General features: G+C 49.7%; 1 pseudogene; it reads left to right on the top strand.

The window, feature by feature from the left end:
* The first annotated feature begins 207 nt into the window (after positions 1–207).
* LOC123171091 (uncharacterized) lies at positions 208–8753 on the top strand (annotated as a pseudogene).
* Positions 8754–10663: the final 1910 nt, after the last annotated feature.

Here is a 10663-nt window from a genome sequence, read left to right as displayed (position 1 = left end):
ATGCTGGATCCAAAGCTGATCCTTGAGTACATTGATCTCTAGCACAAGGACCCCAACACTCCTATGCCTGACTTCAATCTTACTCCTGGTCAAAGTCACATGCTTTCCGCCTTCATAGGCGAAGAAAAATGGAAATTCGAGAAGGCCAGGTAGTTGAAGAAGGCGCAGTACAAGAAGGAGCGCCTTCTGAAGAACAACATTGTGAAAATGACCACTGATGAACTCATTGTTGCTCAAACTGAGATCAAAAACCTCAGTGATGAATTTGACACCTACCATGCAGACTGGCTTGCAGCCAAAGTCAGATTTGTCAAATTGGCGAAAGGATTTTCTTCAAATGTTGCTCCAATGCACATTAAAATTCCTCAGGTTGAATCATCTTCCCAGCCGATTGAAGAACATGCCAGCACCGCTGATGAAAATCAGGTTGTTGATGAAACTGCTAGTACTAGGGCTGATGACTGCATTGCAGCTGCTGGTGACACTGCCAGGGCAACCACTAGTGTTGTGCCTGAAGAAATAGTTAGGCCAGCTGAAGCTTCAACCGTTGTGCCTGAAGAAACTGATCATGCCAGGGCAACTGCATCAGTTGTGCCTGAAGAAAAAGAACCAATTTCCTCTGCTCCTCCCGCACCTACACCAAGTCCAGTTCTTCCTTCTACATCAGAAGCTAAGAAGACCAAGGCTACGGAGCGTGCAGCAGTCAAGAAAAGGAAAGCATCAACTTCATCAGTATCTTCAGCTCCGAAGAAGATGAAGAAATTGACAAGCTCTTTTGAGAATCCAATTGATGTTGGTCCAGTCTCATGCATGCCATCAAAGGAACTCGTTCCCTTTGGTGAAGACTATGCGATCCCAAGCGGATCCGATGAAGATGTTCCTTCTGCTGCTTCCTCAGAGCAGTTGGACGAAGAAATTGTAGTAGATACAATCCCTTCAACCCCAGTTTGTCTCATCGCCCATGCCTCAGTTCACAGCTGAAGAGGCCGGCGTTGAAGAAATGAGTGAAGAAGATGAGGATGTGGACATTGGGAGCACAACACCTGTGATGAATGATGACTTTTGGGAACGTCAGCACCCCAATTCTCCTTTGTTCACTCCTTTGCAACAAATTCCTCAGTCCCCAGTGCATACTGAAGTTCAAATGGGCTCTGACGAACCTCACCCACTCCGTCTATTCATGAAGAGATTCCAGCCACTAGTGCTGATGAACAAGCTACTGAAGAATTGAAGAACCAGGCCGCAACTGAAGAAGGAACTGAAATTCCTCAGCCTGTGGATCCTGAGATTGTGATTCCTGAGGTTGTGATGCAACTGATTGACACTCCTCAACCCAAACCAAAGGATCCTTTCTCCAAGAAGCAAAACTTCAAGGCTGATGACTTCTTCCATGAACATGTGTTCTTCACTGATTACAACCCTTATGACTCTGCTCGTCTTAGAAGGAAGCGTTTCTGGACTGCCAGCCAAGCCAACTTCTATTCTTCACTGCTTTTCAACAAAGACAAAGTCTACGACCATGAGCATATTCCTCACGTGGACATGGAATCACTGCCTTGCTTCACGCCAGTCCTCAGTGTTCTTCATGACGCTGGACTGCTCAACTTCTGCACTGATATTGTTGATTGGAATGAAGAGCTAATCCTTCAATTCTATGCAACGCTACACATCACAGGAAATGCTACAGATGTTAACTCTTGGGTATTGGACTAGATGACAGAAAATACTCACTTCAAAGCACCGACCTCCGAATTGCTTCATGCCCTGCCTGTCAGTCCTCCCCATGAAGGTGCTCGTTGTATATATCATGAACCTGAGCTTAGAGATCACTATATGCAAGTGTTGATGAAGCCACTGAAGCCCGGTCAAGCCCCAAGGACCAAATTCCTCGTGAAGGAATTGCAGTATGTGCCTTGGACTGTCTATCGCATTCTGACGAAGACATTGAGTCCAATCAAAGGCCATGACTCGAATGATGAAGAGGTTGTTGGCATCATGAAGAATCTGCTTTTCAACATCATTTATGGTGTTCCTGTCAACTACCATGATTTCTTCATGAGGACTCTGGCCAATGTTGCATTATCTCCATTTAGGTTGAAGCCTTACGCTCCTTGGATTATGAAATTCCTCAGAACAAGGTCTTCACTCAACTAGAAGGCTGACTTTCAAAATCATCTCAGCTACTTGCCCCCCATTGAAGTCCTCAAACGGACATTTTCCTCAGCTGATGAAAAGGCAAGGCCACTGCTGTTATTGATGAAGGCATTCGTCCATTGGATGGTCAGTTCCGCAAAGCTGCATCCTACTCCACCAATGATGACTCTGCCACTCATGACTTTGCCGCTAATGCCTCAACGCAAAATCCTCAAGGCACAGCTCCAAGGGTGATGACTGATCGTGAGCTTCTACTCAGTCTTCACCAGAAGGTCGATCGCAACCACAAATGGGTTAAGCGTCAGTCTGGTTCAATTCTTCACAACATGACTGCTACACACAATGCAGTGAAGAAAAAACATTACTACCTCCATGAACTCTTCGGTCGCACCTGGGCTGTTCTGTCACATCTTTATGGTGAAGAAGATCTGAAGGAAATGGATCTCAAGCACGACATTGATTGGTCTCACCACCAGCGAAGAAATTCAAGAAAGTCAAAGTTCCCTCCTTGGTGGCCAGCTCATATTCTTCACCACGCGACACGGATGAGCATGAAGATTTGGACGACACTGCGGCAGGCCCTACTACAACAACCGACCCCAACAACGCTGGCGCTCCTCCATCAACATGATATTCTTCAGGGGCGTTAGTCCTCATTTTTTTATCCTTTTGGTCATTCGATGACAAAGGGGGAGAAATTTGAGTTAGTCTTCAAGCTGGTCTACATATATGGGCGTTTTTTGCTAAGTTACAACTCTCGTTCTTTTGAAGACTTTGCTGGATCGATGTGTAAACTTAAACCCGATGGTTGTCTGATACTTTTGCTGTGTTCTTCTGCATGCTTACTCCTCATATATGTTAATGCACGCATGCTGAATTACATCAGTCACCATATTTCATCATGCATTTCAAATTCTTCATATCATAAGTTAAATGCGTGTATGAATTACAAGATATAGGGGGAGATCTCCATGATTCTACTCTTCAAGTGTGCATTGCTTCAAAAGCAAATTCCTCACTATGCACATCTTCAGGGGGGAGTTCTTCTATATCTTGCAATCAAATTCCTCAGTATCAGTATTTACACTTCATATGTTTTATCCCCGTTGAAAACTTAACCTGTATTGTCATCAATCACCAAAAAGGGGGAGATTGTAACTGCATCTAGTGCCCCTTAGTGATTTTGGTGTACTGAAGACTTATAGGTTAAGGAACTAATATGTTTTTGAGTGTACACAGGTCTATAAGTCTATGAGGAGTTTGATATTTACACAGAAAGTCGACCCCTAAGAATGAATGTCTTCAACTAAAGACTTTGGATTTCTGAAGACTTTGAAAGTGAAGAAATTGGTGTGACCCTGAAGACTTGGATTTCATTCGAGGAACATGAAGCGTGAAGACTTTTGTTTTCGTAGCTTCATTTTCTCTTCCTTGAGTCATAGGAAACACCGTACTGTTAAAGGGGGTCGAGGAAATACTAAGGAAAAATTTCCAAGTGATGCTCAACTCAAAATCCTACACCTACCAATCCCTTCGAGTGAAGCCATTGGAAATCTCATACAGCTCAGTCAATTTCTTCAGTGACAGAGACGAAGTTCTTCTGGTCTCTGAGGAATTTGTTCTGACTGAGGAGTTAGGAATTCGCCAGTGCGGATTGCCTACAAGTGAGGAACATGATAGCCCTGAGGAATTTGATAGTAAAATTTCCGACCGTTGCTGCGCTACGTGCCAGCTGTCCCAAAATATCTACCCACCTAACGGTCATATCATTGAAGGGCATTTATGTCTTATCATGTCGGGCTGCTCCCTAGGCTATAAATAGCCGCCCCCTACAACCACTAGCTGGTTGGCTGCTCCGAGAGAAACTGACACTTGTCATTTGAGAGCATCCCATCCTCCGAGGACTTTGAGCGAAAATCATTAAGTGAGGAAAACCCAAACCCAAACACCTACAACCCAAAGTGATTGAGCATCATTGAAGAGATTGATCCTGCATGGATCCGATGCTTGTTACCTTTGAAGACTGTGCATCTTCCAGACGGTTAGGCGTCATGGTCTAGAGCATCCAAGAGGAAATTGTGGATCGCCGAGTGACCGAGTTTGTGAAGGTTTGGAAGTCACCTGAAGACTTACCACGAGTGATTGGGCGAGGTCTGTGTGACCTTAGCTCAAGGAGAATACGGTGAGGACTGTGTGTCCTCGGGTTTAAATACCTAGCCGCTCCAACCAGACATACAACTGTCACAGCAGTTGGAACTGGTCTACCAAATCATTGTCTTCACCAAGCCTACTGGTTCTATTTCCTCAGCTCTTCCATTTCCTCATTACTGTGTTGTGTGCCTGTTCATATCTGTTCGAAGATTTTGACTTAAGACTTTCCCAATTTCCTTAGTTCAATTTATTCAGTCTGTTTGTCTTCATCCTGTTTATCCTGTGTTTACGCTTTCTGTACTCTGTGCGTGTTTTCATTTCATTATGATGACCATGCTTATGCTCTGTTATGTTTGCATATGAGTACTTATTCCGCTGCAAGTAGTTCTTTTCTTAGGAATTTCCTCACCCTGAAATTCCTCAGTGAAGAATTCATAAAAATCGCCTATTCACCCCCCCTAGTTGACTTAACGCACTTTCAAAAACATGGCAGGCTGTTCACGACCGACCCACTAGTGTCTGAAAAATATGGTGGGCCTTTAGCTAGGCCGGCCTTTTTACCTTAAATGGCCCACTATTGGGCTGTGCCACGTGTCCACATATAATTGGCGTCTTCCGTCCATAGTAGGGATGACATATGTCCCAACGATGAGCTGACACGTGGATCATCTGGCGAATGCGAATTTTACACATTGAAAATCCCCATTGGTCGGGTCTCTTAACGGGTTATCGGATCCAAACCGTAACTCGATAGCTTAATGGCGACCCATTATGGTTGATGCCACGTGTCGGTTACCCTTGACGAAAACACTTCTATGATGCATCATTTATCGTCACGGAAGTGGACACTTTCGCGATGATAATTTTGGTATTGTCATGGAACACTTCTACGTCAGCACATGTATGATTATCTTGATTCTGTCATAAAATCGTCATGGATGTACATGCATGACAGAAAACCTGACATAATGTGACAAACACGTATCAACACGGAAGTGTTTTTTTTGTGTGCTCGTAGTAGTACTGAAGCTGAATATAATGTTGTAGCCAATGCCACTTCTGAGATCACATGGGTGCAATCTTTACTATGAGAGTTAGGGCTCTCACATCCGCAACCTCCAGTTCTTTGGTGTGATAACATCGGTGCCACATACCTTTCGTCTAATCCAGTGTTTCATGCTAGAATAAAGCACATTGACGTTGACTATAACTTTGTAAGGAACGTGTTGCACACAAGCTACTTCAGATCAAGTTCATCTCCTCCAAAGATCAACTAGCTGATATCTTCACGAAGCCACTACCACTCCCTCAGTTTGAAGGATGTCAGCGCAATCTAAAAGGGTGGCGTATCTCTCTTTATATAATGGTTGGACAGGTACAATACATGTACAAATATACAGGGAAACTGAAACCTATACAGAGTCTAATACCCTCCCTCAATCTAAAGCCGCTGAACTCATAGCATGGTTGTGATTGAGGGAGGGTATTAGACTCTCTATAGGTTTCGGTTTCCATGTATATTTGTACATTATGGTACTTGTCTACCTATTATATAAAGAGAGGTAAGCCACCCGTTTAGGGTCGTGCTAGTTCCCCTAAAACTTGTTTGTTTACATGCTATTCCTAGCAAACGCACCTATCACCGACGGATATGGTTGCGCCAATCTCTGGGTAAGGAAAGTGCCACGTCGGTTTGCTAGAAACGTTGGCTGAGAGTCCAAACCGACGAACATAGTCTTTAACCCATGATGGGCTCAGCTACTCTGACTTGACCTTATCCCAGCCCCCTCATCACTAGCAACTACGAGAGAGTTCACCTTTGAGCCCAGTCAAAGGTGAACATGATGTGGAAGGAATAAATGACACAATTCTTGTCATGATCCCAAAAGTAACTACTCCTACTGTTTTAACAGAGTTCAGACCCATCGGTCTTTCCAATGTTGTGTATAAAATTGCATCGGAAGTGTTGGCTAACAGGTTGAAGGTGATCCTACCTGATATCATATATGAGGACAATCAGTTTTTGTCTCTGGATGATTGATAACAAACAATATTATATATTCATATGAGTGTCTTCATTTCCTGAAAAGTAATACAACGAAGAAGAACAATTTTTGTGCTATAAAACTGGATATGATGAAAGCCTATGATTGCCTAGAGTGGGACTATTTATAGGCCATCATGAGTAAGTTTGGGTTTGCACTAGTTTGGATAGCTTTTGTTATGAGAATGGTGAGGTCAGTAAGTTTTTCAGCGTTTTTCAATGGGAAAAAACTCAAGGAGTTTAGACCTTCAAGAGGTATTTGTCAGGGACATCCAATATCGCCCTACCTATTCTTGTTGGCAGCAGAGGGCCTTTCGTGACTCCTAAAAAGTCAGAACCAGTCATCTCAAATCAATGGGATTAAAGTGGCAGGGTCGGCACCACTATTAAGCCTTTTACTCTTTGCAGATGGCAGCCTGCTGTTCGTCTAGGCTAGTAGCGAGGGTGCTAGTTTGATGGTATCTCTGTTGGATACATACTATAGTGCCTCGGTACAGAAAGTTAATATGGCTAACTCTTCAGTTTTCTTTAGTAAAAGGTGTCCTCAAACCCTACGAGATGAGATGAAACTTACTTTGAATAGAGAAAAAATAATTGTAGGTCCTATTACTTGCGCTGGTAGTCATTTTAGTTTCCATAGTTCTGAATACCCAAAATACAATCCTTAAACTTGCTCCAGGGGTTCACACATGGTCCATTATACCATTTGCTCTACGTATCTGCTGACTTGGTGATGGTCAACCCGTGGCACGCTACGCTAACTGCCATCTCCTCTCCGCCCGCCTGAATACGCAGGAAAGCAGGGTTATTTTGCAAAAAATGCCAATGAGCAAAACAGTTGACCCCCACCTGGTCGGACCGCCTCTTCCATGCCACCTCTTCTGCCGCGAGAGCTCTCGTCCCAGCCCCAGTGCCGGTGCCTATGGTTGCGTCTGCTTCCACGATCGCGGAAGCAACGGCGTCGCTCCTACCGCTGCACCCCTGCAAGCGGCGAAGAAGTTCCTAAAGAAGCTCAACAGCCCGCGCATCGCGCCCATCGAGCCCGACAACGACCGCCGGGTGCTGGCCGTCGACGCCGTCCTCGACCGCGACGCTGCCTTCCACTTCCTCTCCTGCGTGCGGTCCTTCATGGCCTCCCTCCCGCCCCCGCACCGCATCCCCCTTGCCGAGGCCGACAAGCTGTATCGCGAGCTCGGCTTCCCTCGCGGCCGCAGCGTCTCATGCGCCTCCGCCCGCCAACCGCTGCTCTTCCACCGCACCACCATGGGCTCCGTCCTGCACCTCATGTTCACGTCGCTCTTGTGCTCGCTCCTCGAGGAGGAGCGCCGCGTCCACGAGGAGCTCCCTCCCCGCGCGGGTGCTGGCCGTCCGGAAACTCCTCGTTCTCACCACCCACTGCCGCGTGCCCCTCGCGAAGCTCCACCACTACCGCACGGTGCTCGGCCGCCTCGACGACTTTCGGGACCGTGCCCGCGACTTCCCTGACGACTTCCGCATCGCCGTGGACCCCAATGGGCTCCACGTCCTCGAGCTGGTGCATTGGGACCCCGCGCTCGCCATGAGCACCCTGGAGTAGGACTTCATGGTGGACGAGCGCCACATCCGGTGCACATTCCACTTCTCCGCCCCACACCACCGGTCGATGCCACTAGACGGAGAGCAGGCGGAGCGCCTGGACACGGAGATCACGTTCCTGCTGGTCTCACTGTACACCTACGACGCGCTGCTCCCCGACCTCCCTCCAGAATGCCTCAGACATGGTCGGGTCGGTACTGCACGCAGAAGCATCACTTCTCGATCCTTGCTCCATCCACGCCACGCCACACCTCACCCACCACCCTTCCTTCATTCCTCGTTGCACATACCACGCCGACCCGACCCCCAAGTAAGATGAGTTCTTCCAACAGGTTATGTCGTCCAGTGACACTGCCACTTCTGCTTTCTTGCTGCTTCTGTTCTTGAGTTCGTCATCGTTGGCGCTGGCCGACGCGAGTGGGTAGTACCGGCTGGCCCGGCGGCTGCTTGTGTCGCCGTCGATGCACAAGTCTGAGTAACGGATGCTGGTCCACGGCGCGAAGAAGCCCTTCAGAAACGCCGACGCGATCTTGGGGCGCCGGAATATACCCATCCACAACAGATAGAAAGAAAGGTGTGCACTCTATTTGTTTGCGCCTGGTTGCTCGATCGTCTCGTTGTGTAATGTGATCTGAGTGAGATTCCTTGTTGTTAATTTCAGGCGTCGACGTCGAGGCAGCAGAGGACACATGTACCCTACCGTGCCGACGGACTTCATGGATGGTGTGTTGGATGTGCTTGCGCGCCCGCCTCCTCCGTCTTCGGCAGCCCCATCAGCGACAACCCAAAGTCTGACACGCGCGCCACCCGGCCGCCGTCCAACATGTAGAGAGATGTTTTGCACCAGTGTCCAGTAAGAGTCACGCGGGGCGTGCATATGGAGGCACACCTGCTGAACAACATACTGCAGGTCGGGGCGAGTAAGCGTCAAGTACTGTAAAGCACCGACAATAGAGCGATAAAACTTTCCATCTCATGCGAGAGACCCCTCCAGAGCACAGACCTTCGCCTTCGTGCCGACGGGGGTGGGTGCCGGCTTGCAGTTAAGCATACCGGCACGCTCAAGGAGCTCGTGGGCGTACTTCTACTGATGCAGAAAGAAACCGTCAGCCCGGCGGATCACCTCGATGCCAAGAAAGTAGTGCTGGGGCCCCAAGTCCTTGAGGGCGAACTCCACGAAGACGAGCAGTCAGCCACTGAAGGAGATCGGGGGTGGATGCCGTGAGGATGATGTCGTCGACGTAGAGCAGCAGATATGCAGTGTCAGCTCCCTGATGATACACAAAGAGTGAGGCATCGGAGCGAGTGGACCTAAAGCCCAGAGACTGCAGGAAGGCGGCGATACGCTGGTACCAAGCCCGAGGCGCCTGCTTCAACACGTACAGAGAGAGGGAGAGCAAGCATACGAAGTCGGGGTGCTCGGCGTCGACGAAACCAGTAGGCTGCTCACAGAACACCTGCTTGGCGAGATGATCGTGCAAGAAGGCGTTGGAAACGTCCAACTGATGCACAGGCCAGGCGCATGAGACGGCCAGCTGAAGGACGGCGCGGATCGTGCCCGGTTTCACAACCGGGGCGAAGGTGTCGGTGAAGTCCACGCCCGCGCTCTGCCGAAAACCACGAACCACCCATCGAGCCTTGTGGCGCTCGAGAGAACCGTCCGGGCGAGTCTTGTGGCGAAACACCCACTTGCCAGAGATGATGTTGGCACGGAGGGGTCGCGAAACAAGTTGCCACGTGCGGTTGCGCTGTAAGGCGTCGAACTCCTCCTGCATCCCAACTAGCCAGTGGGGATCCCGAAGGGCAGCACGAGCGGAGGTGGGAACGGGTGATGGCGTCGATGTCGAGGCCGCACACACATACTCGTCGGCGGAGTAGCGCGTGCTGGGCCGAAGCACTCCGGCTCGGGCATGGGTAGTCACGCCAAGTGGCGAGGCAGCAGGGCCGGCGGGTGCCACGGCGGCGGAGGCCACAGCGGCGGCCGAGCCGGCGGCGGAAGAGGTGACGGGCGAGGGTGACGTTGAGCCCGTCGCAGGGTGGGCGGGCGGGGTACCGGGCTCAACCTCGTATGAGGGAGACGGGGACCCGGGGGCCCGCTCGGACTCGACCTCGGGGGAGGGAGTCACGAAGCCAGGTGGTGGTGGCAGAGGGTGCCGTGCCGGGGGGGCGCCGGGGGCTGCCGCCTCGCATCGCTCCACGAAGGGGGCGCGGGGGCCGGCGCAGACCAAAGCCGGAGGAACCTGAAAAAAGGGAACACCGTCTCGACAAAGTACACATGCCTCGAGGTGTACACACGATGAGTGACAGGATCATAGCACCGGTAACCTTTGGTGTTAGGAGGGTAGCCAAGGAAGACGCATGGGACGGATCGTGGTGCGAGCTTGTGTGGCGTCGTGGACGCGGTGGTAGGATAATAGAGACACCCGAAGATGCGGAGACCATCATAGGACGGTGGTGTGCCGAAGAGAAGGTGGTGAGGGGCGTAGTTCCACCGAGGGTGACACAGACGAATGTTAACTAAGAGAGTGGTGGTAGCGAGGGTATCAAGCCAAAACCGTGCGGGCACGTTAGAGTGAAAGAGTAACGTGCGAACGCAGTCATTAAGAGCGCGGCCGTTCTGCTGGGAAGTGTAGGGGCAGGTCAGACGGAAGGTGGTGCCGTGAGAAGCGGGAAGTGTGCGAAGAGCGACGTTGTCAAACTCTTTTCCGTTATCAATTTGGAGTGCGAGTATGGGGCGAC

Source organism: Triticum aestivum, chromosome 7D (assembly GCF_018294505.1).
Source record: "Triticum aestivum cultivar Chinese Spring chromosome 7D, IWGSC CS RefSeq v2.1, whole genome shotgun sequence".
Taxonomy (NCBI): domain Eukaryota; kingdom Viridiplantae; phylum Streptophyta; class Magnoliopsida; order Poales; family Poaceae; genus Triticum; species Triticum aestivum.
This window is presented reverse-complemented; position numbering and strand designations above follow the sequence as displayed.